Genomic DNA, 27,123 nt, shown 5'->3' on the forward strand with positions numbered 1-27,123 from the left:
ATCATGGATTTTATAAACTGGAATCATTTTCCTGCTGGCAGCTACTTTAGGTCATAAATTGAGCTTGTGACTGCCTATGCAAATCCTTCCTCCTGGTCTCACTGAAGTCCCATTGGGGACTTGACTCTCTTTGTAGAAATCAGGGGTAGCTTGTTGAGCCTGGAGAAAAGCCAGTGGTATTCTGGGGGTTGTGAAAATCCCAAGGGCAGAGATGTGAAGTCTCACGTGGGGAACCTGGAGAGATTGGTTTAGTATGACTTTTAAAACTGAGCTGGTATCAGACAAAGTAGCAGGGTTGGAAAAGGCCTCCTCTGACAGATTATTTGATGGCAAACTCTATGTTATTTTAGAACATAAAATAGTGACTAACCAACCCTGGCTGATATTACCCTGTCCTTAATAGTAAACCTTCATGGCTCAAGGTTGCTGTATGTGTACTAGATAAGGCAGTGCATAGGAAGATAGGGCCAGGAACTGGACAGAAGAGAGTGGAGATCTCACAGATACCCTCTTAAGAGTTGCTGATTCTGGATGGGATGGCTATGCCAAGCTAGGAAACAAAGTCACCAAGGATATGGACTTCCTCCCTCCACTTTGTCACACGTTCTGTTGTGATTTAGTGCAAAGCATATCCTACTGCTGCCATCTCAGGAGCAGCGAGGGACATTAGGTTGTGGACTGTGAAATGGACCCATCTTGTGTGGCTGAAATGGTAAGAACTTCAAACTCGTCTCTTGAAGATGTCAAGCTCAGTCTCTACACGCAAAAGGGATAGTGTGACAGCATTCATTCTTACTCTCTTGATTTGGACTCATAAGGGTTTATGCCAACATAAAAGACACTATTAGCATCTGGAGCACCAGGAATTATTAAAAATTAATTGCATAGTTTTTGCCAGTTTGCTCTAAGGTAGGAGACCATCAGGCCATGTTTATGAAGGGAGCATCAAAATCAAGGCAGTTAGTATGGAACAATCATGTGTAAACACCGTGATCTAGGGAGTCTGCTATTTCTTCTGCTGTGGCTGAGTACATAATCACCCCCAACCGTGCTGATCACGTCTTAGATTTAGATCTCATTTACATAATACATAAGCATGCAGAAAACATCCTAGAGGGCAAATAAACACATCAAGAAAGAACGAGGAGAAACACTGAGAATTATTCTTTTATTCATTTTACATGCCTTTTTTTTGGATCAATTTGGAGCGCTAGCTAAGCCACCAAATAATTTTTCTCACAAGCCCTTCAACATAGAAGGCATCCAGTATACTAAAGTCTAATCCAGTTGCTTTCATTCATCTTCCATTTGTAAGCAAGTCTGTGGGTTTCATCGTCATGAGTACAAGTCCTAGTGTTTTGGGGAAGTTCCTTGGGAGATGCTTCAAAATGAACATGTTATTTCAAAGCACTCAAAGCTACTAGGTTCTAGAAAATGTAATCTGCTTAGCTTTTAACCATTCTTATTAATTAAGCACAATGGCAATGTTAAGTCAATCATAGCTCTTTTTTAGAATGTTACTTTACATTTTCCTCACACGATTTTTCATCCATATCATGGTGTCACACTTTTGTGACCAAAAAAAAAAAAAAAAAGTAATAATATTTTCTGAACTTAAGCCAACAGAAGGTCTAGTAATTAGCAGAGGTCCCCAGTCTTCTTCTTCTTCTTCTTCTTTTTTTTCTTTTCTTTCTCTTTGAGAAGGTTAGAAGCTAGAGGAAAGAATATTTTAAGAGCAAATCCTTAGGCAAGTAGTGACAAAATCCTTGTCCTTGAAGCTTATATAAATAACTTTCTAGTGTTTTTTTAACCTTTTCTCTCCCCTCCTCCATTCCCTCAGCAATGAGGCATGTCACTCCACTCGTTCACATCCATCTTTTTTTATTGATGTCCACTTTGGTGTCTGTACAGGTCATCAATTTTGCTGCCTCTTAGGCAGCCAGTGGGAATGTACAAGTTAAGTCACTGGACTTTGTGTGTCGAGCTTGAGGAGGAGGGAAAGGGAGGAAGTGTCAGCTTTCTTTAGCACTAACAGTCCCAATCAGATACTGGCACTGGGCCTCATAAATCTTGTGGCTGACCCAGGTGAACCCTTGAGGCGCAGCGCTCACTGAAAACTGATCAGGCCTCTGCTTAGCTTAACAGGCCGCTCTCGGTGACAAGTGAAGGGTTCAACAAATGCACAAAACAGATATATATTAGTTGAAAAACTAATGGCTTTTAAAAGAATGTTTGACAATTGTTTAAGGCTGTCTGTAGATCCATTATACTGATAAACGACCGACATGGTGTATACTAAAGTGGAGCTGGTTAGGAGGACGCCAACTTAAAGTTTGTTTTTTTCTTCCTCTCCTTTTCTTTCTTTCTCCTAGGTCATCTAGGGGTGGACTCTGTAAGCAGCACATCACCAAACCTGGGAAAATACCTGTGCTGCATAAATTTAACCTTGCTGTCCAAGTGGAATTAAAGAGATTCTGAGACTGCCCTCAGTGACCTGCAATTGACCGCTTGAACTTCTAAGTTAGGGTCAGTTGGGGCCCAGAATAAGAGGTCAGAAACTGGTCAGCTTTCTCAAGCCCCAACATGCTGAATAGGAAGACTTTATAGCTGTGATTTATGCAATTTGCTGAGACAGGTTAAGGAGACCTTAAAACACACCACGGGGCTCACTTGCACAGGGACACCGTCCTCTTGGAAAATAAATTCTGATTGTCCAGCGGGAAATCTCTTGGGGATACGCCTTGAAGTATTTTACCCTCTGTGTCTACAGATTCATTCCCACACTCGACCCCTGAACGTGACAGGGTTAGTGTTTCCAGATTTATTTAAACAATACAAATGCACCAAATGAAGCACTTTCAAACCTGATTAATTGCGAAAGCAGAATAACCATTGGTAATGAATTATTTGGGGGAGCAGTAAACTCCCACAAAAGTTAACTCTTAAATCAGAGTTAACTTCAGAGGCCCAACACAATAAAAGCTACAATATTTAAACCTTTCCAAAGAAAAGATGTTGGGATTTGTGTTGGTCTTTGAAGCTTGGTTCTTGCGAACTGTGTCAAGGCTTTTCTGGATAACATAGATGAAAATTATGCTGTTTTTATTAGAGTAAATGTTAGAGCTCTTACAGATAAGTTTCTGTTCCTTGTCTGGGCACGATGAAGTCAGAAACAGATCAACACTCGTGATTTCCACTTTTGCGGAAATTTGCAATGTGTGTGACATTCTTTGTTTGGCTTCCACGTTTGTTAGCAGACCAACAATCTGTTTTTTTGTGATGCAAGTCATGATATGGCCATGAATGTCAGTTTTACTCAGCCTGAAAGCAAAGAATTGAACCCAGGTCTTTTACAGATGAAAAGCTACTTGGTGCTATAAACCTTCAAGCTACCTTTCTGCTTTTTCACAGGGCATTTAGTGTTTCTGGGTGCATATGCCTCTATAACTCAAATTGGCCCTGATTTAATAGATGCAATTCATGAGGTATTAGTCTGTAATGTGATCTAATTTCATTTGGTAAATGAGAGAAAAAGGTAAAACCGTGAAAGATCCTCACTTTGAGAAATGGCTAGTGTGTAATATTCAGCAGCTAATTTCCGGGAGAGTTTTAAAGACACACTTTAAACAAGCGATATGCATACCCCAAACATGTGTTTAAGTGTGCAATTGGGATGACTTGCTGAATTACCTATCAGCTGGTCAGGTAACTAATAGCCAACCTAGCTAGGTGTATAAGCTTATGTCAGGAAAAACTCAAAAGTTATTATAAATTAATAAATGCTGTGGAAGAACTTTTCTGCGCAAATATTTAGCTGATTGACCTCAAGACCCCTTTGTTTTATCAAAGTCACACTGATTTTTCTTTCCCTCTCTTTGACACTACCCAACGATGAATTTTCTTGAAAATAGGACTTAGCCATAAAAGGCACTTCTTTTAAGGGCATAGAAAAGCTTCTTGTGTATTTTTTGAAAAAGATGTAAGATTCTATTGTATGGGGATAGAGGAAAGGAAAGGACTCATCCTCTTGCACACCTTACTATAATGTTTTTGCCTCTGGTGGTAGAAAACTGATCCTCACGCAGGTTAGAGGTCTTGCAGATGCGAATGGGGCCTGCTAAGGGTTACTCAAGGAAGTTAAGGAAAGGACAAGAAGCTTTGAACAGGGCCTCTCCCCCCTCAGATCAGACTGTCATAGCCTTTGTCTTCTCAGCAGCACAATTGACTTTTGCCAGTGGGTTCCCACACTTTAGTGTGGTTAAAATGTTGTTTTCCTGCTGCATTTAATCTGTTGTAAAAAGGGTATCTTCATTCTTGAACAATAAAAATTAAAGCTAATGTTCCCAGTTCACTGTAAATAGCTTTTTGGAAACTCAGTTAATTAAATCTTCCATTATGAAGTATTTTCTATTACTAGAAGAAATTAAAAGTAGACAGGGAGCACAGGGCAGCCATTAATGAGGTTACTGAAGATCCAAAGGGAGGCTGCATTATGAGATTGGCTCCAGAGAAAGTCTGTGGTTAAGCAAATCCCTGAAGGAATGAAGGTTCACCATACCAATGATCACTATTGATCCATTAGTATTTTTGAAAGCTCTTGTAGCAGTCAATGGGCAGTTTTGTCTTTTGGCCTTAGTACTAACTGTTGATTGATTTATAGATGGCCTTGTTAAAAATAAACAGATTAACACTGAAAGCATGTTAGTAAGTAATGAATGAATTAGGCATTTGGTGTACTCTGTAGTATGGCCCTCTTAGGACAGTTCAGTCCTTCCCGTTCTGCATGGACTAAACCCCTTCAACTTTTTGTGTTATTTCTTTAATCTATGCCAACTCAATCTGTGGGATTTCCTCATCACTTGTGTTCAAAACCATTTCTATATTGACGAATATTTGGAAGAGTTGAGTCCTTTCCAATTGCTTTTCCTGCCAACTCTGCTGGGGTTTTCTCTCTTTGGGTTAAAATTAAAATATCAAAATATGGTCTTGTTTTCTTATCATCACCAATAATTTTTGCAATCTTAAGAACATTAACTTTAGGTATTATGGCCAAATTCCAGTTCAAACAACATGCAGTTTGTTTTTTCCAGAATGCAAGCAATATGAATTTACTGAGAGAAAATGGTTGTCTTCTTAGTGAGGCATTACTGGCAATAAATAATTGGCCATTGTGTTCCAGACCTGAGACGCAGCAAGTTGCTTACTCCTTTGCTTGGCAGTTGGCTTTCTTCAACAGCTCAGGTCACCAACAGGGGCTGTGAGGTTTGCTTCTCTTGATACCTTAAGGATAATTTCATCCCTTGTATATTTCTCTGCAGTTCTAGAATCTTACACTTAACTTATCTCAAAGACACTGCCTAACAAAGGAAAAAGTGTTTAAACTGATAGTAGGCTAATTTTCCTGGAAAACCAACTAAATAATTACAACAGAAATGTTTTTATTAATATACCAGTTCAATATTTTGTAGGCCCACAATCACAAACATGGTATCTTCACTCTTTCTCTATGTAGCCTGGACAATAGGTTGATATACTTTTCATCATTTATTCTTACTAAATAATAAGAACCAATACATTAAGGCTTCACTCTGCTTGCTAAGTGTTTTTATCTCTGTTAACTCTAAATCCTCATAACAACATTATTAGATAGGTATCACTATTATCTTCACTGAACAGATAAGGAAATTGAGGCACAGAAGTGGTGATGTTTAAGGACAGTCAGAAACTGGTGACAGAGTTTCAACTCAGCAAACCTGCCTTTGGAGCTTGTGCTTATGAACATGCTAAACTACATCAAACAATTCATCCACATAGAGACAGAGTCAAACTGGGCTGGCTCTAGACAAAATCATGCAAACTACTTGACACCTGTGGTGTCCTTTCCCAGTGCCCTTCCCTTGTACTCGGGATCTAGCAAGAAAGAATGTAGTATTTATTGTTTATCCATTGATTAAATCCATTATACTGTGATACCTTCTTTTAAGAAATTTATATTTGTTCATTTGTTCATTCCACAAATATTTATTGAGACTTTATCGTGTCCAGAAGCAATTCTTTCCTTCCTTCCCCCATCTCCTCTCTTTTTCCTTCCTTCCATCTCTGTCTCCCTCTCCGTCTTTTTCTCCCTCTTCTTTCCTTCCGTTGTCCCTAACTCTCTTCCTTCTCTCCTAAAGAAGTCCAGGGGTACCTGGGTGGCTCAGTCAGTTGAGCATCTGACTCTTAACTTCATCTCATGTCAAGATCTTGGGGGCCTGGGATGGAGCCCCACATCAGGCTCCATGCTCAGCAGGGAGTCTCCTGGAGGACTCTCTCCCTCTTTCTGTCCCTCCCCCAACTCATGTGCGTGCACGCGCACACACACACACATTGTCTCTCTCTCTCTCTCAAATAAATATATCTTAAAAAAAAAAAATCGTCCAGGACTCAGTAGCAAACAAGTGGAGGAGATGCAAGGTCTTCTCCTTACTTTTGAAATTCTAGTAAAGTACAGACTGGACTCAAGGTAAACCTTCTTTAACCATTTTGGGAAGAGGGAGACCAACAGTCAGGAAGTCACTCCACAAGGACCAGATAGTGCTAATCCCCTGGAGAAGCTTAAAAAAATACACACAGATCTCTCTGAAGCCTTTACTAAGTCCTCTTGATTTTAGAGGCTTAGCTTCATAGACTTGGCAGACAAGCATTTCATTAGAAGTATACCAAGTACAATGATTTCCCAGTATGTACTGGAAGAGCACTTGCCGTAACTTCTCAAGGGAATGACGAGGCATTTTTGTTAATGCGATATAGTATTCTAGAGTTTTGCTTTTAGCTGTGCATTTTACATGCACAATTTCAAATGAAAAGTTAATTGAAACTATCATATTTTACCAAACTTTTATGGCAGCTATCCAAAGTATGAATCACTTCATTTGAAATAATCCCAGGTTTGCAACAAGATTCGTGCTTTTAATGAGCCTGGTTTAAACCATGGATTTAATGCAGAACCAATTCAGTTAAACTGTATGATTTTTCTGATCCTGTTGTAAATGTTTTTTATAGTTTTAATGCTTAAGAGACTTTTGTCAAACTTTTTGGTGACAAGTAGATCAAAAAACCCACAGTTATTTGGCTCTATCCTTCTCCAAAGCTGGCAGAGAATAGGAATTGCAGAATGCAATTGGCAGAGCCACATGCACACAAAGACAATGTAATAACATTTCAAAAGGACAATTCCATGGGGTTCTTTGTTGAAAGCATTATTTTGTCTGCTTTCAGTGATTTACTGTTTTTTCTTTCTAGATTTTATTCCAGAACTTAGAAAATATCAGATTTAGAAATAAGAAGAAAAAAACAGTGCTTTGTACCTTTCAAAGACCACAAAATACATATAGGAAAAGACAAAAATAATAAAGAACTTAAATTGGAATTTGTTGAAATGCTACATTTCTTTGACTTTATTTTGTATTTAACTTATGCATTTATACTCATACTAGTAATGCACTAAGTTTCTTCAATAACATGGAGAAAAAGCAGAATTATATAATAAATTTAAAAGAGGTTGCAAAAAAAAAAAAAAAGAAGAGAGAGCAAAAGTGAACTTAGAATTAAAATGACCAAGGAAAATATGTACATGAAAAGATGTATAATATTCTAAGCTTTTAAGGAAATTCAGATTAAAACCTCAGTGAGATAATACCATACATCTAGTGGAATGGCTTAAATAAAAATCTTGACAATACCAAGTGCTGACAAGACTGAAGCAAATGGAACTCTCACATATTGCTGATGGGAATGCAAAATGGTATATCCACTCTGGAAAACAGTTTTAGCAGATTTTTATATAGTTAAACATATATCTACCATCTGAATTAGCAGTATCGCTCCTGATTTTTATCTGTGGGAATTAAACTTTATATTAACATAGTGTCTATAGATGAATGTTGATAGCAGTTCTGAATGTTACTGTTGTGACCTGGAAAAAAAAAAAATCCAAACTGTGGTATACCCATGATGTGAAATAATACTGAGCAATAAAAAGGAACAAACTACTGATACATGCCACAACCTAGATGATTCTCACAAATGACATTATGTTGAGTGAAAGAAGCCAGTCTTAAAAGGCTATGTAATAGATGAGTCCATTTATATGACATTTGAGTGGAGAACAGCAGAGGTTGCCAGTGTTGTGGTAGAGGAAGGATGTAATTATTTTGGGGATGATGAAACTGTTTTGTAGCCTGATTGTGATGGTCTATACACGTGTTAAAATACATAGAATCATGCAAGAAATAAAAATAATAAGTCTGAAGTATTTAGGTTCAAATCTGGCCCCAGGTTTTCTTTTTTTTTTATATATATATTTTTTTAATTTTTATTTATTTATGATAGTCACAGAGAGAGAGAGAGAGAGAGAGAGAGGCAGAGACACAGGCAGAGGGAGAAGAAGCAGGCTCCATGCACCGGGAGCCCGACGTGGGATTCGATCCCGGGTCTCCAGGATCGCGCCCTGGGCCAAAGGCAGGCGCCAAATCGCTGCGCCACCCAGGGATCCCTGGCCCCAGGTTTTCTAATGGAAAAAAGGAAGCTTATTCAGTTATACAATTAACAGGATCCCTAATGGAGGAAAAAAAAAAAAAAACCCAAAACACCGGGAACTCTGAGGAAGTTCAACTAGTATTCACGTTGGTACCAGATGTGCCTTCACAAAGGGACCATGTGTTAATCACACAATAAGGTCCTATGTAAACAATGATTTAGTTTCACTAAAATGTTTCATTTTGGGTCCTTCAATATAAGCCATAGCATTATACCAAAAGACAGCTGAATAAAATTAATTTGAGGTGTGTCAACCCCATGTAATCTAAAAAAAATAAAAAAAAGAAGAAAAAGAAAAATCCTTATTTTGCTCCAACCAGAGGTAGATTTTAACATATCCTTCAAAACTGTCAACTTATGTCACTTCTGTGAAGCCTGCTTCACCTGTGGCAGAGTTAGTTGTGACATTTGTCCTGTTCCACAGCATTCTGCATCCAACTTTAAAGAGAAACTGTGACATTATTTGTGACTATTCATTTACTTGATGATTGCTCTCATTATATTGAGTTTTTGGAAAATAGGAATTTTTTAAATCTTTGTACTTTATCAGGCTGCCTGGCATATAATTGATGTTCTAATATTGGTTGACTGAATCAAATACATGTGGCATTGGTAGTAGTCGGAAGGGGTAGTGCTGAGGATGGAGAGGAAAGGTACTCACCAAACAGCTTTCCCTCTGAGGACTAATTTGAGAAGACTCAACACACAACTGTGAGGAAGATATTGCACATGAGGCTATTGAATGGGATTTATGAACTGTGCCCAGAGAACAGCAGGATTTTTAAGGCTGTATGGACATAAGTATTCCATAATGTTTTAGAAGTAAAAACAAAAGAGTTAGGAGTCATTAAGATGTCCACACCTTCTAGTTTAAGTCTTAAATTAATTTGCCCATTTTGCCTTTTTTTTTTTTTTTTTAGTAATTTACACTGGATGAACTGCTATGAAATTTCTCTGTGACCTTGGGAAAGTCACTTAACATGGCTAGGCCTCAAAATGCTTATCAAAGAAATGAAAGGGATTTAGTATTCACACAAAACCAATATTTTGTTCTTTCCTGACATCTTAATAGTTTAATGAAAGCCATATTTTATAGGCTTAATACATAGAATCTGACTTCCTTCTCTGACTTAATTGATGGGCTGCTCAATAATTTCCCTACCTGACTTGTTTTTTCTCATCCATTTGCTGCAATATTTAAAATTCCCACCAGGATCTGCTTGCGTTCAGGATTACCTCTCTAAGGCTCCTTTTAAAATGCAAGCAAATTATCTAGAGGATAGACACATAAACTCATTAATACATATTCAATATGGATTAGTGATCTTTAAAACTTAAATCCAATCAGGTCACCACCTTACTTAAAATCTCTTAGTGGCTTCCCTATGGGCTTAGGATAAAGACAAACTGCTTATTATAGCCTTTGAGCCCTAGGGTATTCAATCCACCTTCCAACCCACCTCTCCAGACTCACCCCCATTACACTCCTCAGCTCTCCGACTCCAACCTCTCCACCTTCCTTCAGTCTTCTGCTATCACCCTGCTTCTTTCAGCCTGTCACTTGTCCTTCCCCTAAGCACTTTTTTCTAGCTTGCCTCGTTACTGCCTATTTATCTTTCACTTGCCATTTAATTGCTTTTTTCTCAGGGCACTGTTCTTGATCTTCATAACTAAGTTACTTTTTCCTATCCCTGACTTCCATAGTAGCATCCTGCCCCTCTGCTTGATTGTTCATCACAGCCTTTCTCCTGTGATTATCAGATTACTGTCTGTCTGCGTCTGCTAGATGATAAACTCCCTGAGGACAGGGATTGTGTCTGCTTTTGCTTACTGTGATAGCCTTACTGCCTATCATGAGGCCTATCACGTAGTATGCCTTCATAAATAGTTGTTGAATGAATGGATAAATAAAGAATTAAATGAATGAGTAAATAAATATATCATCAATCTATTCATCTCTAGTCTTAACAAAGCACAGAACTCTGTGGAATGGGATTTAATAGCCAAAGTTTTCCAGTTGTCTACCAAGAGGCCCACTCCTCCCTAAGCTTGTTTTGTTTTATTTTATTTTTTTCTCACTTCTTCCTCTATTGTTCTCCTTGTTTGCTCTCTTTCAGTCACAGTGGCCTCCTTGTGGTTCTCCAAACACATCAAGCCTCCTCTGGCCTTAGGGCAATTGGTCTTTTCTTCCTGGAAGTTTTCCTTCATATTTCCACATGGCTGACTTCTTTACTCAGAAGCTGCCTTCTCTTCACTCAGCATAACACCCTCCAGTTCCATCCATGTTGAAGCAAAATGGTGGATATTCATCGTTTCTAATGGCTGAGTAATATTCCATTGTATCTATAGACCACATCTTCTTTATCCATTCATCTTTTGATGGACACCGAGGCTCCTTCCACAGTTTGGCTATTGTGGACATTGCTGCTATAAACATCGGGGTGCAGGTATCTCAGTCTTTCACTGCATCTGTATCTTTGGGGTAAATACTACATGTTGGTAAATAGAACTTCAATTAAAAAAAATACCAAAAAAATAATCATTTTGTACTTTAAAAAAAAGAATTATTCATGAAAAAAAAAAAAAAAAAAAGGAAAAGAAGCTGCTTTTTCAATAGGCCCACCCTGGCCTTTCTATTTGAAAGTACAATCCTCTCCCTATCCTCCCCCAGCTCTATAATCATCATCCTCTTTACCATGCTTTACTTTCCTTTCTTTTTTCCCCATAGCCGTATTATCTGCTAACATCCTATATAATTCATGCATTTATTCTATTTATTATTTCTTTTTTGTTTCTGTTCTTAGATATAAGCTGCACAGGGCCAGCGATCTCTCTTTGGTTCATTAATAGAACTCCAATACCTCCCTGGAGCACTGCTTGGTGACATGTGGTAAGTGCTCAATAAATATTTGTTGAATGAATGAAGGGAGAGAGGTGGGCAGAAACATTGTCTAGGTGAGGTATAACATGAAAAATACCAGGCAATCAGCAGTCACTAGATTATCAATGGAGAGCAACAGGAGGGAGACAGGGTTTTCTAAGGCAAAGCCATCTACCTCTCCAGTATGCATTAGGCCTGACCCTGCTTTTAAGTTAATGAACATTAATGGAGGAGGATTCTAATTTACTCCAAAATAATTTATATACTAGATAGGCTTATGGGCACGGCCATGCTTCTGACAAGGGAAAGATTTCTGCCTTTGAGTTCTGCTATGTAAACATGGCAGATGGTTATATAAACATAGTACTTAAGAACTGTATTTGGCAAAGAAGTAAGAAATAGTCTTACAAGGACATTCTGCACTTTGTGTTATAAGAACTAGAGAATTGTACAAAGACATAAAGTCCCTTCCTCTCAAACCTGTAAAAGGTATCTATTACCATGGTCACCCAAGTCCACCAGATTTCCAAACTGATCAAACTTTCTTGCTTTTACTCCATTTGGACAACCTTGACAAATTTGATATTTATTACCTTATATTTAGGAGAAATGTATTTGAACATTATTCTTTAAAATTGACAAGACATTTGATATATAGTTAACACTTGCAAATCTGGAAACTCATGACATACAAAAAGGGAGAAAAAAATAATGGAAGTGTCTTGAAATTATTCTCAATTGTATGCTACCTTTGAGAGGGAAACTTGCTGAAATTTTCTATTCAGTAAAAAAAGTCATAACCAAGTTGGGTTTAAAGACTAATTGTATCAGACTTAGCGGAGGTTAGATAAATTTTAAGGTCAAACTTGAAGTCACAGGGAAGATAATACAGACTCTATTCTCAAGTACAGCTGCCAGAAATGTATTTAGCCTATCAATAAACAGATAAAGAAGGATCCTTTGTTTCTTCCACTGTTACTCCTGCTCTTTGAATCTTTACATAATTTCTCTGGCCACATTTCCTCTAAATTATTTTTTTACAAGGAATGGTCTTATATGACAGTTTGCATCCTACATCCTTCCACCCTAGTCTTCAATCTTTTTATGAGAATCGGAAAAGAAAGAGAACTAATCATACAGTCAATGCTGTGATCTTCTCAATGAAATTATTTAGGCGACTGAAGTACTCTGTATTAATGTTGAAATTGTAAAAATTATTTGCATTAAAATTTCCTATGGCTTTTGTTATATTGGCATTCTTATCTCATATTTCATAGAAATATTTCTAATTGATGTCCAGTGGTCTAGATTTCAAGGATCTGGGCTGTGACTCTTGTTACATAATAATAGCTATTTAAAGTGTTAAGTCAAAAAAACCCGAACCAAACAAAATAAGATGGCAGGTAGGTGGGATCATGAGATATGTGGTTTGAATAGGGGAGTTGCAAACCTTGTATTTCAAAAAACTGGAAAACTGAGAAAGCTTCCTTCTCTCCATGAATTTTAAAGAGTGAACAAGCTTAACCCACTGAACACAACTCTGAAATGTTTCTAATTCCCTTATTATCAATGAAGGTAGACCAGAGAATGTGAAGAGAATTTTACCTTAGGGAAATGTACTGCTGTGCCTTCTCAGTAACTGTATAGTCCATTTCTGCCTCTATGCCTGAAAATTAACAGCATGTTAACAGGACGATTGCCTACACTGTGGCACTGTCTGTTTAGGATTAGGCCATAAAATATTGATGGAGATAATTGTTCCTGTGCTTGAACATCAGAAAGATGGAACTAAGAGTAGTTTAACTGGCATTTGCCTTTATGCTTGGTAAATAGAGGGCTGGATTTCAAAGTATAGAGGGATAAGTATTACCATGTGCTCACTTCCACAGCCAAAGCATCATTGATCAGAAACTGTGGTTTGTAAAAATGTTATAGTAAAAGTTCAGTGAAATAATTCAGCTAAGCTTTGTTGGAATTTACTGAAATAGAATCTGATAGAACTGCCTCTTAAGAACATGCAAGCAGGATTTCTTCCCATTTGTCAAGGTTTGTTTGTTTGTTTGTTTTTTAATTTGAAATGATTGTGATTTTTTTAAAATTTTTAATTTGTTATAGTATTGACTGCTATGGTACTTAGTGCATAATCTAGATTTCTTACACTTTCACCAAAAGCGAGGACCCTCGAATTTGGACTGCCTTGGTTTGGGTCTTAGCTGTGCTTATGCCTACCTGTGATTTGTTGGGCTACTTACCTCTCTGAGACTCTGCTTCCTTCTTAAAATGGAGGTTTCAGTGTATTCATGCTATAAGTCACTGTAGCATTAAATGAGATGATATGTGTGAAGCTCTTAGCACAGAGACCCACACACAGTAGACTCTCAAGTCATGTTAACCTTTGTGATGATAGAGCATCTATTTCTAGGAAGGAACAATGTGCTTCAACAGTGGCTGAATTTCGTGCCGAAAATACATGATCAGAAACTCGTTGCCTCCGAAAGGCTAAGCTGTTGCTTTATTTCAGGAGCAATGCTAAGGTGGATTTCATGTCTCTCATCTTTGAGTGGGGCCAAAGCCCGCTGCAGCTAGTTTTCGCCTAAAAATGTGGCGCAGAAAATTATAATGAAGCATTTCTCTCTTCCTTTTTTGCTTTTTTAAAGCTGAACCCTCTGAAGTCTTTACATGCAGATGAGATTGTTCACTATTTCATTCTTGATCTCATTTTGATACTAGAAATTTTTGGACTTTGGTTGGGAGGAACAGAAAGTAACTGAATGCGTTTCAACATTCATTTGGTTCAGCTAAAAAAGACTTAACATCTGTAACTACATTTCCATTCAGTCTCCAACTTCTGGTGTTCTTGGAGTACAGGACAATGCCAACCCAAAAGGAACAAGTTTATTAAAACTGACAGAAGTGCATTCTGACATGTAGGAGGTGGAAATTCACAAATTCATTTCTTTTGGACTGTTTTTAAAAGTTCTTACCCACTATTCTCAGGAAGGAGTCACCACTGCTTGACATAAGAGAGCACAAAAAAAATAATAATAATAATAAGAGAGCACAAATAATGTGGATGAAGTCCGTGGAAATGTTCAACGTGCCCGTTTTAACAGACCTTCAGGGTGGATTAGGTCCTATTCTAATTTTTTGGTTAATTTTGTTGACTAGGCTAAGAGTGTTAACTTAAGCTATATTCAGGATAAATATTAAGGACTAGAAACCATTTTTCTTTTACAATTATTTTTGAGAAATGCTTAATGCATATTCAATTTTATAATCTCTTTCTTTTCAACCACACCAAATTTCTACTGTCAAAGCTAGAAAACCTCTGTAGAATTAAAAGAGCTAAAATTTTATTTCGAACTTTTTTCTAAGTAGATAGAGTTTCATTCACAACCAGATAAAGATATCTTTGTATCCTACTTATTGCAATAATAGACCGGATGGATTCTTGGTAAAACCTGAATATTTTTAAATGCTCTATATGTTCTAGTTCTAAATTGCATGTTTTAAGCATATTGCTTTGAAATCCTGAAAAAATGCATACTGAATTTTGATGTGTTCTAAAACAGTCATGAAAATTAACATCTTCCCTCAGCCCAGGGCCAAGCAGATTTTTTTGCAGGGCCAAATTAGAATCTGCCTACAGGCTTCAGATAAAAAAAGGTAGCAAGCAGGCAACTTTTTAAAGTCAGAAAAGGCGAAGTAATCTTATATGGCTATCTTTTTTGGTAATCTAAGTAGCTAGGGAAGGGAATAATCTTTTAACTTAGGCTTAACCCTCTAGAGTGTGTGGATGTCAATAGATTTGTTTTCCAGGATGTAAGCTGGCATAATGGTACTCACACCTATAGAAAACAAAATGTTTTAATGTAGTTACTGGGAGTAGAACACTCAGGGCACATTAACTAGGTATTTATTTTAGATACGTGTTCTTTCAGTGTTCACATTTTGAGTTCACTAATTGGATATATGGCATTGGGAGGTCAGAAGCCAGAATCATGGATTACTAATTGCAGATTACTATTTCTTCCTGCTCTGAAATTCTGTAGGTGAAACTAACAGCCTGGATTACAACAACCATTAGACTACATACAACACTAGAGAAGCAAAGCCCATGGCATCAGGAAAGGAAGAATATAGAGCAGTCTAGAAAGAGAAGGCCTGGGAACAGAAGCATGTGAACCTGGAAACTATGATACATAAATGTAGATATACGTGTATAGAATGAGGAACCATTTCAACATTCAGGAGACTGTTATGAGCACCTACTCTACTGGGAATATACTAGATGTTTAGAGTAAAAAAATGGATAAGACACTCTTTGCCCTCAAACAGCTCAAATTCTGGTGAGAGGACCACAAGAAAATGAAGGAAATATGACCTGACGGAGATGGCAATAAAAATGGTAATAACAGCAAACATGTTTTGAGTGCTTAAAATGGCCCAGTCTCTGTTTCAAGCCTATTAGCACTCATTTTCATTTATCCAACAGCTGAATAAGTTAAGGACAATGATTATTTCCATGTTGCATTTAAGAGACTGAGACTGGAAGAGATTAAATAATGAAACCAAGGTCACAAATCTAGGAAGTGGTGCTGCTACTAGGAATAAAAAGAGAAGGCTAGGTTTGAGAGGAAGACCTGTCAATCTATCTGTTTGCCTATTTATGTCTATATATCTCAGGACACGATTAGATGTATATGTATCTATATGCATATGCCATTGTATCCATCCTTACCATGCTTTATGTGTTCCCGCTTTTCCAATTTTCTGTGTTCCATTACCACATCTGGGCCATACTTAATGCATTTCCTCATTCTTTATGTCTGTCCACCTGTCAAGACCAGATCAGATTCTCCTTCGTTCATGAGTCCTTCTCTAAAGATTTTTTTTTTCTTCTCTAAAGATTTTTGATGGAAACGATCTCTTCCCACTCCAAAAAGTCATTAGCTTTATTATTGTTCATTTACTCACTAATACTGTTTTATAGAGTATGTTATAGCTAGTTGCTTTGCTTGAATGTAGCAATTTGAAAAGTATGTCCCTTCGGTGTTGCATGTACAAAGCACTAAGGTATTTCTTGATGCATTGGTGCATAGATTGATTGGAGCAAGCAAACCCCTGTCACTTATATATTGTTGCTCTTGTACCAAAGTCTCATGTGCCATTCCTTCTCGTGGTTCCACTGATACTTCAGTTCTAATCAGCGATGTTCAAACGAAGTCTATTCTTGTATGTTCTTTACTGGTAGAAGTGCTTTCCAGGGTTATGCCCTGCTGGGTCCTTTACTGGGTCACTTCTTGGTTTTACTTTGACAAGCTTGTGTCACAGTTTTCTATTCTTTCTAGTCTGGTGAACAGTCTCTTACAAGGAGAGCCTGGAAAGGAATCAGCCAGCCAGCCAGCAAGCCAGCCAGCCAGCCAGGATGTTTTCCTTACAACAACATTTTATGCTCTTTTACAAAGCTGCTAAAATGGGAATCATTCTTTTGCAATTCTCTCATCAGATTGCAGTTTCAATGCCTGGGGTTTTGGCCATATTCAAATGCAGAGATTCTTAAAGTAGATGAGATCTCTCTCTTCTCTGGAGTCCCCACAAAGCTTAGCCTGTGGGATGGTCCTTTTAACCAGAAGACTAGGAAGAACTGAAATCTCATTGCAATCTTTTCAGCTTCCTTTGAATTCTTTCCCAGAACAGTTACCCCTAGTAGGCTAAGCTCTAAGAGCTTGGTAAAAATACCCCAATTGTTCTCCATTCCACTCTTTCTATTTTCTGTGCTGACAGAATCAGATGACTCCACAAAGACATCATGTTGGCTACAATTACTCCCCCTCCCCACCCCACTACCTCCAATCCTTGTCTTTTCTAAGCTGTTTCAAATCTTTGAGGAGTGAGTCCTAGGGGAAACCAAAGTTCAGAATTCTTAATCTAGTGAACTTGAGTTAAAAAAAAAAAAAGAATTATAATTATGTTATTCTTGGTTGGAACTGGCTAAACATGAAATTCTTTGTCTAGGAGTACCCACATTATGGATATACTGGACTGTAATAGAATCTCATGGTCTGTTGAATTAAAGCCAACCTGCTAGGTGTGCCAACTGTGAAGGAGTTTTATGATGAGAATGTCATGGTCTAGTTTATCAAGAAAGATGTGGCACAAATCTCTGGTTCACGGTCCATCTATAAGGTCCATCTTTAAGAAGTTTGAGAAACTCTTTGTTAACCTTTTGTGCTAAGTAGTGGATGAACATACTCTATTAAATATTGAAGAAGGGGGGATGGTATGTGTTGCTGGTTCTACAAAATATAAGAATCTCTGTGGATTATCCCAATTTACCCTCCTCCAGTGAATAAATTATGCTTGCTAATTGTTGAGGGGAAAATTTCCTTTAAGTCCTCTTCAGAGACTCTCTCGAAAGACTCTGTTTGACCTAACTGGTAGTCTGATAGTGCTCAGGTTAATGCTAGAAAAACTAGATACATTCTTAAAGGTGGAAAAAATGGATCACACATTCTCTCACTCCCCTCACTTCCAGCACCCTCACTGTCTTCTTTGTCAATACCAGGTTGTACCACAAAGAGTTGTATAGTGAAAATAAAATGGAATGACTGAAAAGTTAGCAGAAATGTGTATTAAGCTTATCCACTATAGGCCATGTACTGTGTAAGGAGCCAGAGAAAGAAAGAGAGGCGAAGGATGCCTGGGTGGCTCAGCAGTTGAGTGTCTACCTTTGGCTCAGGGTGTGATCCCCGGGTCTGGAATTGAGTCCCACATTGGGCTACTTGCAGGGAGCCTGCTTCTCCCTCTGCCTATGCCTCTGCCTCTCTCTTTCTCTCTCTCTCTCTCTCTCTCTGTGTCTCTCATGAATAAATAAATAAAATCTTAAAAAAAAGAAAAATAAGAAACTATCCCTGCCCCAAGTCTAATAAAATGAATAGAAAGAAAAAGAACATGTACATGGAAGGGTAAATATGAAGAGTAAGGAAATGAATAAATCAGAAATCATACTGGGAAGCAACTATGTAGAAGGAAAGGAAGTTTTCACAAAATACTCTAAAAATGTACTAAAAAAAGATTTTATAAATGCTTATGACAGTTTATAATGAGGGAGATTGTATTTTTTGCCCTGTAAAAAAGAAGCTTGCCATTCTCATCCATTAGAGTAGGACATGTGTTGTTTGTTATCTTTTGTTTCTGTTTTTATGAGATAATGAATTGTACTCATTCCCTTGTGATTTGGAGCATAAGGTTTCATATATGTGGGATGGAGCAGAAATATTAACTGTTCTAAACAGAGATTATCCTAGTGATGTTGGTCTTATTAGCTCAAAATAATAAATGTCAACTCCAAAAACAAGGAAATGAAGCTAAGCAAAATTCCACTAATGTTTATGTGGACCATAAACATTAAACATTTGGAAGCTCAAATCAACATTTTCCTATTTTTATTAAATACCCCATTGTGAGTCCTTGTCAAGGTAAATATCTATATGTAAGTTATAAGAGGCAGAAATAAGACAAATTTTTACATTTTCAAAATTTGGAAAAGGATGATATGATAAAGAAATGTTTTCTAAAGCATTCAAAGCAAAGGCCTTTCAACTACCACTCAACAGAGAAATAGCTTCTAATAAATCAGTTACAAATACACTGGCATATTTAAAATTGGGTGGTAAATCTTATTAATTACCTTACCAATCACTGCTCAAACCCAAACCTTTTGAAGGTTTTCTCAAAATATTTAACAAAGCATGCACATATTTGAGATTCTGGGTAATGATAGTGTATATAGTACAGTATTGATGATGCTCAACCATTTTCAATAATACAATCATTCCTTCCTGTATTCATTCACACATTTGGTATGTTGCTGTACTTGGGAACAGATAGAGGACCATGACATGGTTCCAGATCTCAAGAAATCACAACCTTTTGGAGGAGATGTCATCATTTCAGTTTCAGAAGTGCTCGTCCCCTTTCATGGCATACATACAAAATGTAGTGTGATGAATAAGGTTTTTTTGGTTAGAAACCCTGGCTCTGAAGCCTTCTTCTTCCAGTTAATAGTTATATTCTAAGCAAGGCAGCTTCTCAATGGTAAAATGAGGTAGGAACTCCTTCACTGAGTTGGGAGAATTATATGAAACAGTGCATGTGAATCATTTGGCACAAGACCTGGCACATTCAAATTGATTTAAAAAAAATGAGCTACTGTTATCATCATATTACTTGAATCTGGACCAGAATTATTATTTATTTTTGCTCAGAAAAATAGCAAACAGCTTATTCAGGGATATACAGATCAGAGGTAGAAACGCTCGGACTCAAACTCAGGTTTCAATGCTGGGTGATTTATATGCTCAGTTTTTTGTTTTTTTCTTTCTACTACATTAGATCTCTTCAGAAAGAGCTTCATTTCCATGAGTTCCTTGAAAGGATACTGCTTCTAATTAATATGGAAAAATCATCCATGCCATTGTTTCTGAATCTCTTTTTTCTCTGGACTATTTTACCAAATCTTCTGTAAGAGTTATTCTTTTTACTCTTTTACAGAAATATTCATAATATTATAGAATCATAGATGTTACTAAATGATGAATAATAATTATAGGAGAAGTTATTTTCACTTTTTCCCAACTAAATATCACCACATTATGGATCTGGCAAGTTTAAGCCCTTGATTAACTCTTATTTTGTAGCTACTAAACACAATCTTTAAAAAAAATTCTTAAGGAAAAGATGTCAAGCATGTATGAAAGCTTTGTCAGTTCTGTTTTCAAGCTAGAGTTGTTTTTTTTTTTTTTTTTTTTTTTTTTCTAACTGCTAAGTTATACACCCCATTGGAATCCATTACCGTGGCAGGTTTTTCTAGGCAAATAGCACACCAGAGGAAAGTTTGGCTGTGGGTTTTCTTCTTTCTGATTTAGTTTATTCTTTGGTTGCTAATTTGCATTTTTCTCTGAAATGGATTAGAATTATAATACATATGCAAAAGCATAAAGCAAAGAAAGACAACCCCTGGCCCCTAACTAACAGTATGAACTTCGGGAGAATTACATGACTAATTTCTAACTCAGTTTAAACATCTGTAAAAGAGGGTCATAATTTCTAATTTCAAGTTTTGTTTTGAGGATAGAATGTAATGATGTGCTGAAGCTGGCCGATTGTTAATTATTCAGGAATTTTGAGAGCTGGGTATTAAAATCTTGGTAGTTTAAAATCAGCCATGGGGTTAGTATTTATACCATGGAAATTGGCAAATGCTATAAATTGGAATTTTCCTTTTCCTTCCTGGCAAGCAAGTTGGCCAGCACCTCACTGGATAATCCTTGTACACCAGTTAGTAAAGTTCCAGACCCATATTAAGAATTCAGTATTCTTAGTTCTTAGGCATATGATTTGGATGTTAATTCAGAAATCTGCATAGGAGTGTTTTTCTTAGTTACCTCTCCAAAGGCTTGTACCAATTTATACTTTTATGCTAATAATAAAGATGTCAAGATGCTTGTGTTAAGAAGCTTACCTTTTAGGACCTGCACAAAAGAATCAATTAAAGAGGAATAAAGAGGAATATGCATGGCTTCATGAGAGAAAACTCCTTAGTTGATAGCCAAGATGGCTTAATGAAATGGAGATGCAGAAATACTGCTGATTGCAGGTCATTGTAAGCTTCTTGGTGTATCTTTGGTGGTGGTACACAGAATAGTTCATGAATTAATATGAACTAGCATATATTCTCATTTATTTATAAATATTTTCTAAGCATAGCATGTTACCTCATCTCTCTGTTCATATGTTGGCTTTTATTACTTTTGTTTCTTCTATGCAATGAATTTTGCTTACCTGGAAGTGAAGTGCTTGAAAATCATATACAAGTTCAAAATGTGTTTTTAATGATAAGGTCCATGGCTTGGTTCTGAAAAGAGCATTTGTATATCAAATACCCTTATATAAGGCTCTGCCTCCTACTTGATAGGGACACAGGAAAAGCAGGATTCCAGAGGGGAACAGTTTCCTAAACCTCACTTGCACAAGTGATCCCAAGTAGCTATTGAATTCACATTTCAGAGAATGAACTCAGAAATGGGCCACATTTTTTAGTATGACTGTTTCTACTAGGAGGGGTAAAGGTGTCTGCTACCACTAGCTAGAGAACTCCCCATTTAGATATAAAGTAGGGAAAAGAATATGAAGAATAAATAGGAATTGTCAGAGAATGTTGAAAGAATACATTCACAGAGTGAATATTGATTGAGAGAAAAAAATTTTGACCTAAGCTACTTTTGATGATGTATTCAGGAAAATTATTGCCCAGATCCAGTTATATTCCTCTTATTTTCCTAACATCCTATTGGTGTACATAATTTTGTCTTTTAATAAATACCTAAATGTATAAGTTAAGTGAGTTTATAATATCTAGCTGCATAGTCTCACAGTAATTTTGATTATAAATATTTTACAACTCAGCATAAAATTTCAAGGAATGGAGAAATGGATAAAGCATAGATAATCATATCTTTCTGAAACAACCACAGTTAATATTTGGGTAACATGCTTTTAGACATTTTAAAAACAATATGCAAACACATATATATATGTCCATATGAACATAAATATGCATATATATGATTTTCCATTTACCTATTTATATTAAATGTGGAGCCATTGTATTCTAACAATTTGCTTTCTCATTTAATATATCAAGGTTATTGTTCCATATCAGCACACATAGCCCTATCTCATTATTTTTAATAGTATTTACATTAATCTCTTCTCTTCCATGGGGATATGTTGTACAACCCCAGTGGATGCCTGAAACCACAGATAGTACTGAACCTTGTATATACTCTTTCTTAGATGAACATATCTATGATGAAATATAATTTATACATTAAGCACAGTAGGAGATTGGAAACAATAATAATATGATAGAACAATTATAATGATACACTATAAAGAACGTTATGTGAATGTGGTCCCTCTCCCTCTCACTCAAAGTATTGCACTGTACTCACCCTTCTTGTGATAATGTGAGATGATCAAATACATACTTTGTGAGACCAAGTGAGGTCAATGATGTAAGCATTGTGACACAACTACTACTGGGCCACTATTGCCCTTCTGATAATACCTCAGAAGGAGAATCTTCAGATCCTGGACTAAAGGTGACTATGGATGATGGAAACCATAGAAAGTGAAGCTACCGATAAGGGGGGACTGCTGCAGTATTCTGCTGCTGTATATACAGTAATTTATATAGTAATATGTTGATAGAAATTTAAGAGTTTCTAGTTTTTCAACGTTAAAAACAGTGGTTATTCATATGTAAATCTTCCTCTTTAGACTTATATATAATTATAATTTATGAGTGTTTCTGTTGAATAAATACCCAGAAGTGTATCACTTATTACTGCTTTTGATTTTCACCATGACCTCGCAAGGTTACTATTGTTGTATATATTTTATCATGAGAGAACTAATGAGTAAAAAGGTTAAATAGCCTATCCAAAGTCAGGTAGCTAAAAAGTAGAAGGGGCAGGTTGCGTACACACCTCATATATATGAGTACAGCACTCATGCAGTCTGCTACAGAGCACTCTACAAAGCCGTCTCTTATCATTGCTGTCTCCTAGCATTTCATTTATTCTAGTAATTTACCATTTTTGAAGTTGGAATCCATCTCCCTGTTGATGCCATTTTAACAGTCCTCATCAGCTGGATAGCAGCCTGACACAGACGTCATTCTTGACATGTGTGCACCTAGATTATTACTGGTTCCATGACTGGACGCTTGTAACCCTTCAATAAGCCACTTAAGGACCTTGAAGGAAGGAATATGAGTCTTGGCTGTATCTGAAAACCTTCTGTTGTTGACACCTTTGTTTAATAAATAGAGTGCTAATGACCAAAGTTGGCAAATGGATGTCAAAAACCTGGTAGAAAATCATAGAGACGTTAGTAGAGAATTCTTTAAAGAAATATCACATTCCCAGCAATCTTGATGGAATATGGATAACAGTTGGCAGAAAAACACAAACATTGTTAATGCTGAGTAAAAAGGAATTAAGGAAGGACAGGACCTCAACAGTGAAGAATCTCAGCGAATTGATTTAATTTGTATATTCCGTGTTATATATGCATGCGTGTGACGTATGATAAAAGTTCAAGTCTAACTGTGGAAGAGCTCTTTGAGTAACTAAAAATAAAAGTTATAAATGGCAATAAAATGTTGCACATAGTAAAATTCATTGTTTTTTTTTCTTTATGTAACATAAAGGTGCCCTTTATAATTAACGGCTTTTTAGATCCCATGAAATATATTGGTACCTACCTTATAGAATTGTTGTAAGAATGACTGTAAGTGCTTAGGCCAGTACCTAACATGTGATGGGCATTTTGTAAATGATAGTTATTAAATATATTTAATAGAAATTATAAATTTTCCTCCAAAAAGAGTGAATCAATTTCCAATACCATTTTAACAATTTAATTACAGTAATTTATAACCTAAAACATAATTTGATGTAATTCTTCATCAAAGAAAACAAAGCTATTATCTCAAAGCTATCATATGTGACCATGTATCCTCTATACAGATGAAAGGAATAGTTAAATTTGCTGAAAGTCTAAACCCACCCCCCCCAAACACCTTCCTAAAGTAGTCTCATAATCACTTAATTCTACCTTTTATTTTTTCAAGTAGATTTTTTCTGTTCTTTTTTCTCAAATAGATGTTTAAGATTTCTGGGTTATATATGTGAATAAAGATTGTACCTCCACTAATGATTCTTTGACCATTAGCTAATAACTCTTATTATTTGACAGATACATTATATTTTAAAATTAAAAAGTGTTAAGGAAATTTCTTGGATGATTTTTTTTTTAAGATTTTATTAATTTATTCATGAGAGACACACACACACAGAGAGAGGCAGAGACACAGGCAGAGGGAGAAGCAGGCTCCATGCAGGGAGCCTGATGTGGGACTCGATCCCGGGTCTCCAGGATCAGGCCCTGAGCTGAACGCAGTGCTAAACCACTGAGCCACCCAGGCTGCCTGGATGCTTTTATTTAAAAAAAAAAAAAAAAAGCAGTGAGAACATATTACCTAACTAGATTCAGGAATATTTTGATATATATGAAATCAATCAGCTCTTCTATACAATGCATGTTTTGAGACCTTGGTCCTTTACTGATTCAATTTCCTGATCAGTGCAAACTTGACATTGCACTTTGACTTTAAGACATTGAAATTGTTACTCTTTAGTCAAGTTCTCATTTCAGATGTAGGAGTGTCAGACTGCTCTAGGTAGGAATTAGAGAAAGAAATTTTCTAAATAGAAATAACAGAAAACTTTCTGCTTGTTATCTTCTCATAAGGTGTCTTCCTTTGAGGTGACATTCCTATAATGTTTTCAGAAGATTTTATTTATTTATTTGAGAGAGAGAGAGAGAGAGAGAGAGAGAGCGAGCACATGAGCAGGAGGCAGAGCAGAGGGAGAGAGAGAAACAGACTCTTCACTGAGGAAGGAGCCTGATGAAAGGACTCCATCTACCTTGAAATCATGACCTGAGCCAAAGGAGACAACCAGCTGAGCTACCCAGGAGGCTTCATTTCTATAATTTTTTAGAGCCAGTTCTCCTGAGTTCATGACTTCCTAACTTTCATATTTGAACTCACACATATTAAAAGAAAGATTCTGAATCTCTTAACTTCCTATGGGTATTTTTTGGTTTACAAAGATTAATTTAGAATATAAAATATAGCTGCCATTCTGATATAGAAAAATGGTGGGTTTCTCTTTCCCTTCCCTATGGGGGAATATTTGCTAACCTTTTGGAATCACCTGAAGTTTTGGTCTTCCTATCTCTCTTGGCAGATATTTGTTTAGGCCTTTTGGTGGGCCATCCAACAGGCACTGTCAGTTGTCTCCCAGGAGACCATGTCTACTTGCAGGGCTTACAAACCTTCACCCCATGATCCTTGAAAGAATGAATGGAACATTGTTCATCTCCCATTTATTTGCCATTCTCTCCCTCCAGTGTCTGTAAGACTTAAAGAGCAGAGTCTGCTTAAAGAGCACAGGTGAATTTCTATGGGGGATTCAGAGAAAATCAGAAGGAAATTACCTTTATGTAAGGATAAAGTTTATTTTCTGGATAATTTGACTTTTAAAAGAAATCTCATAAGAGAAAATACCTAAACATTCATACTTTCAAAACAAATGTTAAGGATTTGCGCATGCTGCCCCCTCTAAGAAAATCACAATTCTGATGGTATGGCAAATAAAGAAAAATGTATAAGACACACATCTCTGGTTTTTCACATCTCTAGATATTCACCACTTATTTCAAACATACAGAGAAATTTTATTCCATATTATGTGTTCAAGCCACTTGCTGACAGATGTCTTTCCTTTCAGTCATCTCTTATACCTCTGCTCTCAGAGCTGTTTATAGATATCCTAAGGGATGGCCAAATTAAAGTCCAAGTTAGAGCAAAATTATTGCAATGAAGTTTTTAGTTGTTTCTGGAGTTTCAGGAAGGAGTTTAATTTGTCTTTATGAGGGTACCCAATAATGAGTCATCCTTTGATGCCCACAAGTCCAAGAAATTGCTCTATCTACACAGAGAGCAGCATGGCACTGCTTACCTGAGTAGGGGTGTTGAGGCTGGATAGTTTATGCTAAAAACGTAGCAGACCTCATGCCAGCATATCTAGTACAGTAGTTGTTAAGATAGGCAAGCAAACAATTGTAATTGAAAGTGGAGTCAAGCATTTAGAGGCAGAAACACTAATTAGAACTAATTGACAAGTGTTATAGCACTCACCAGGGTAGCTCTTTACATAGGAAAATGATAGTTATGTAAATACAGTGATTAATTGTATTCACTTAGCCATTACTTTTCTTTTTGGCATGAAGCATGACCAGAACTTGGCCATTGATTACAACTTCAAATTTATGGTAGATTTCTCAATGAACATTTCTGTTTCTCCAGCCAGTTTTGCTTTTGTTATTTGTGTGTGTGTGTGTGTGTGTGTGTCACATTTCTATGTGTGTGTTTTACTACAACATCTCTGTTGGATATACAATTTGTAAGCATCTTCAATTTTGTTGTGGAACTTACTCTAAATCCATTGACATACTGAAAAATCATTCCAGGCTGGTAAACATAAATACAGTTATTTGCTCTACTTTTTTTTAGGATTTAAATATTCTGGTAATAATTTGAAAACAAGTCTTCAAATCTGTCAATCTAGCATCTGCCACAAACACTAATTCTCGTAAGAAAAAGGAGTTGTGCTGAGTGCATTATTTATCTTTAAGTACATTTTGTCATATTAAAAATATTGTGAGAAGACTCCAAATACAGAGGTTTCACAAAAGCAAAACCAAAGAAAGCACATTGGACTACCTCTTATAATGTGAGAAATGGTGAGGGAGAGTCTTATTAAAGCCAGATACCAGGTGGGAGCTGCAGTGGAAGTACAATGGGGTTGAGAAAATTTTGGAGATGTGGGTTCAAGCTATGATTCTATCATGAATTATCTTTGTAACCAAGGGAAGCCACTTGAGCTCTTTTGATCTTAGTTTTCTTGTCTTTAAAATGAGAGGAATGAAGCAGATGTTCTCCAAGGTTCTCTCTTCCTTTGAAAAAT

General features: G+C 36.7%; 1 long non-coding RNA gene across 3 annotated transcripts in view; it reads left to right on the forward strand.

Annotated features, from left to right (window-relative positions):
- Nucleotides 1–2,376: 2,376 nt before the first annotated feature.
- The window catches only part of LOC112653364 (uncharacterized), a 175,703-nt gene continuing 150,956 nt past the window's right edge, over nt 2,377–27,123 (forward strand). Inside the window, exons 1-2 of one of the 3 annotated variants that reach the window (XR_004814428.2) lie at nt 2,377–2,526; nt 11,382–11,467. This is a non-coding gene — a long non-coding RNA (uncharacterized LOC112653364). Of the gene's footprint in view, nt 2,527–10,697; nt 11,025–11,381; nt 11,468–22,468; nt 22,627–27,123 lie in introns of those variants that run through there. The other 2 variants (XR_007409714.1, XR_004814431.2) reach the window with 2 other exon arrangements.

This window comes from Canis lupus, chromosome 3 (assembly GCF_003254725.2).
Source record: "Canis lupus dingo isolate Sandy chromosome 3, ASM325472v2, whole genome shotgun sequence".
Taxonomy (NCBI): domain Eukaryota; kingdom Metazoa; phylum Chordata; class Mammalia; order Carnivora; family Canidae; genus Canis; species Canis lupus.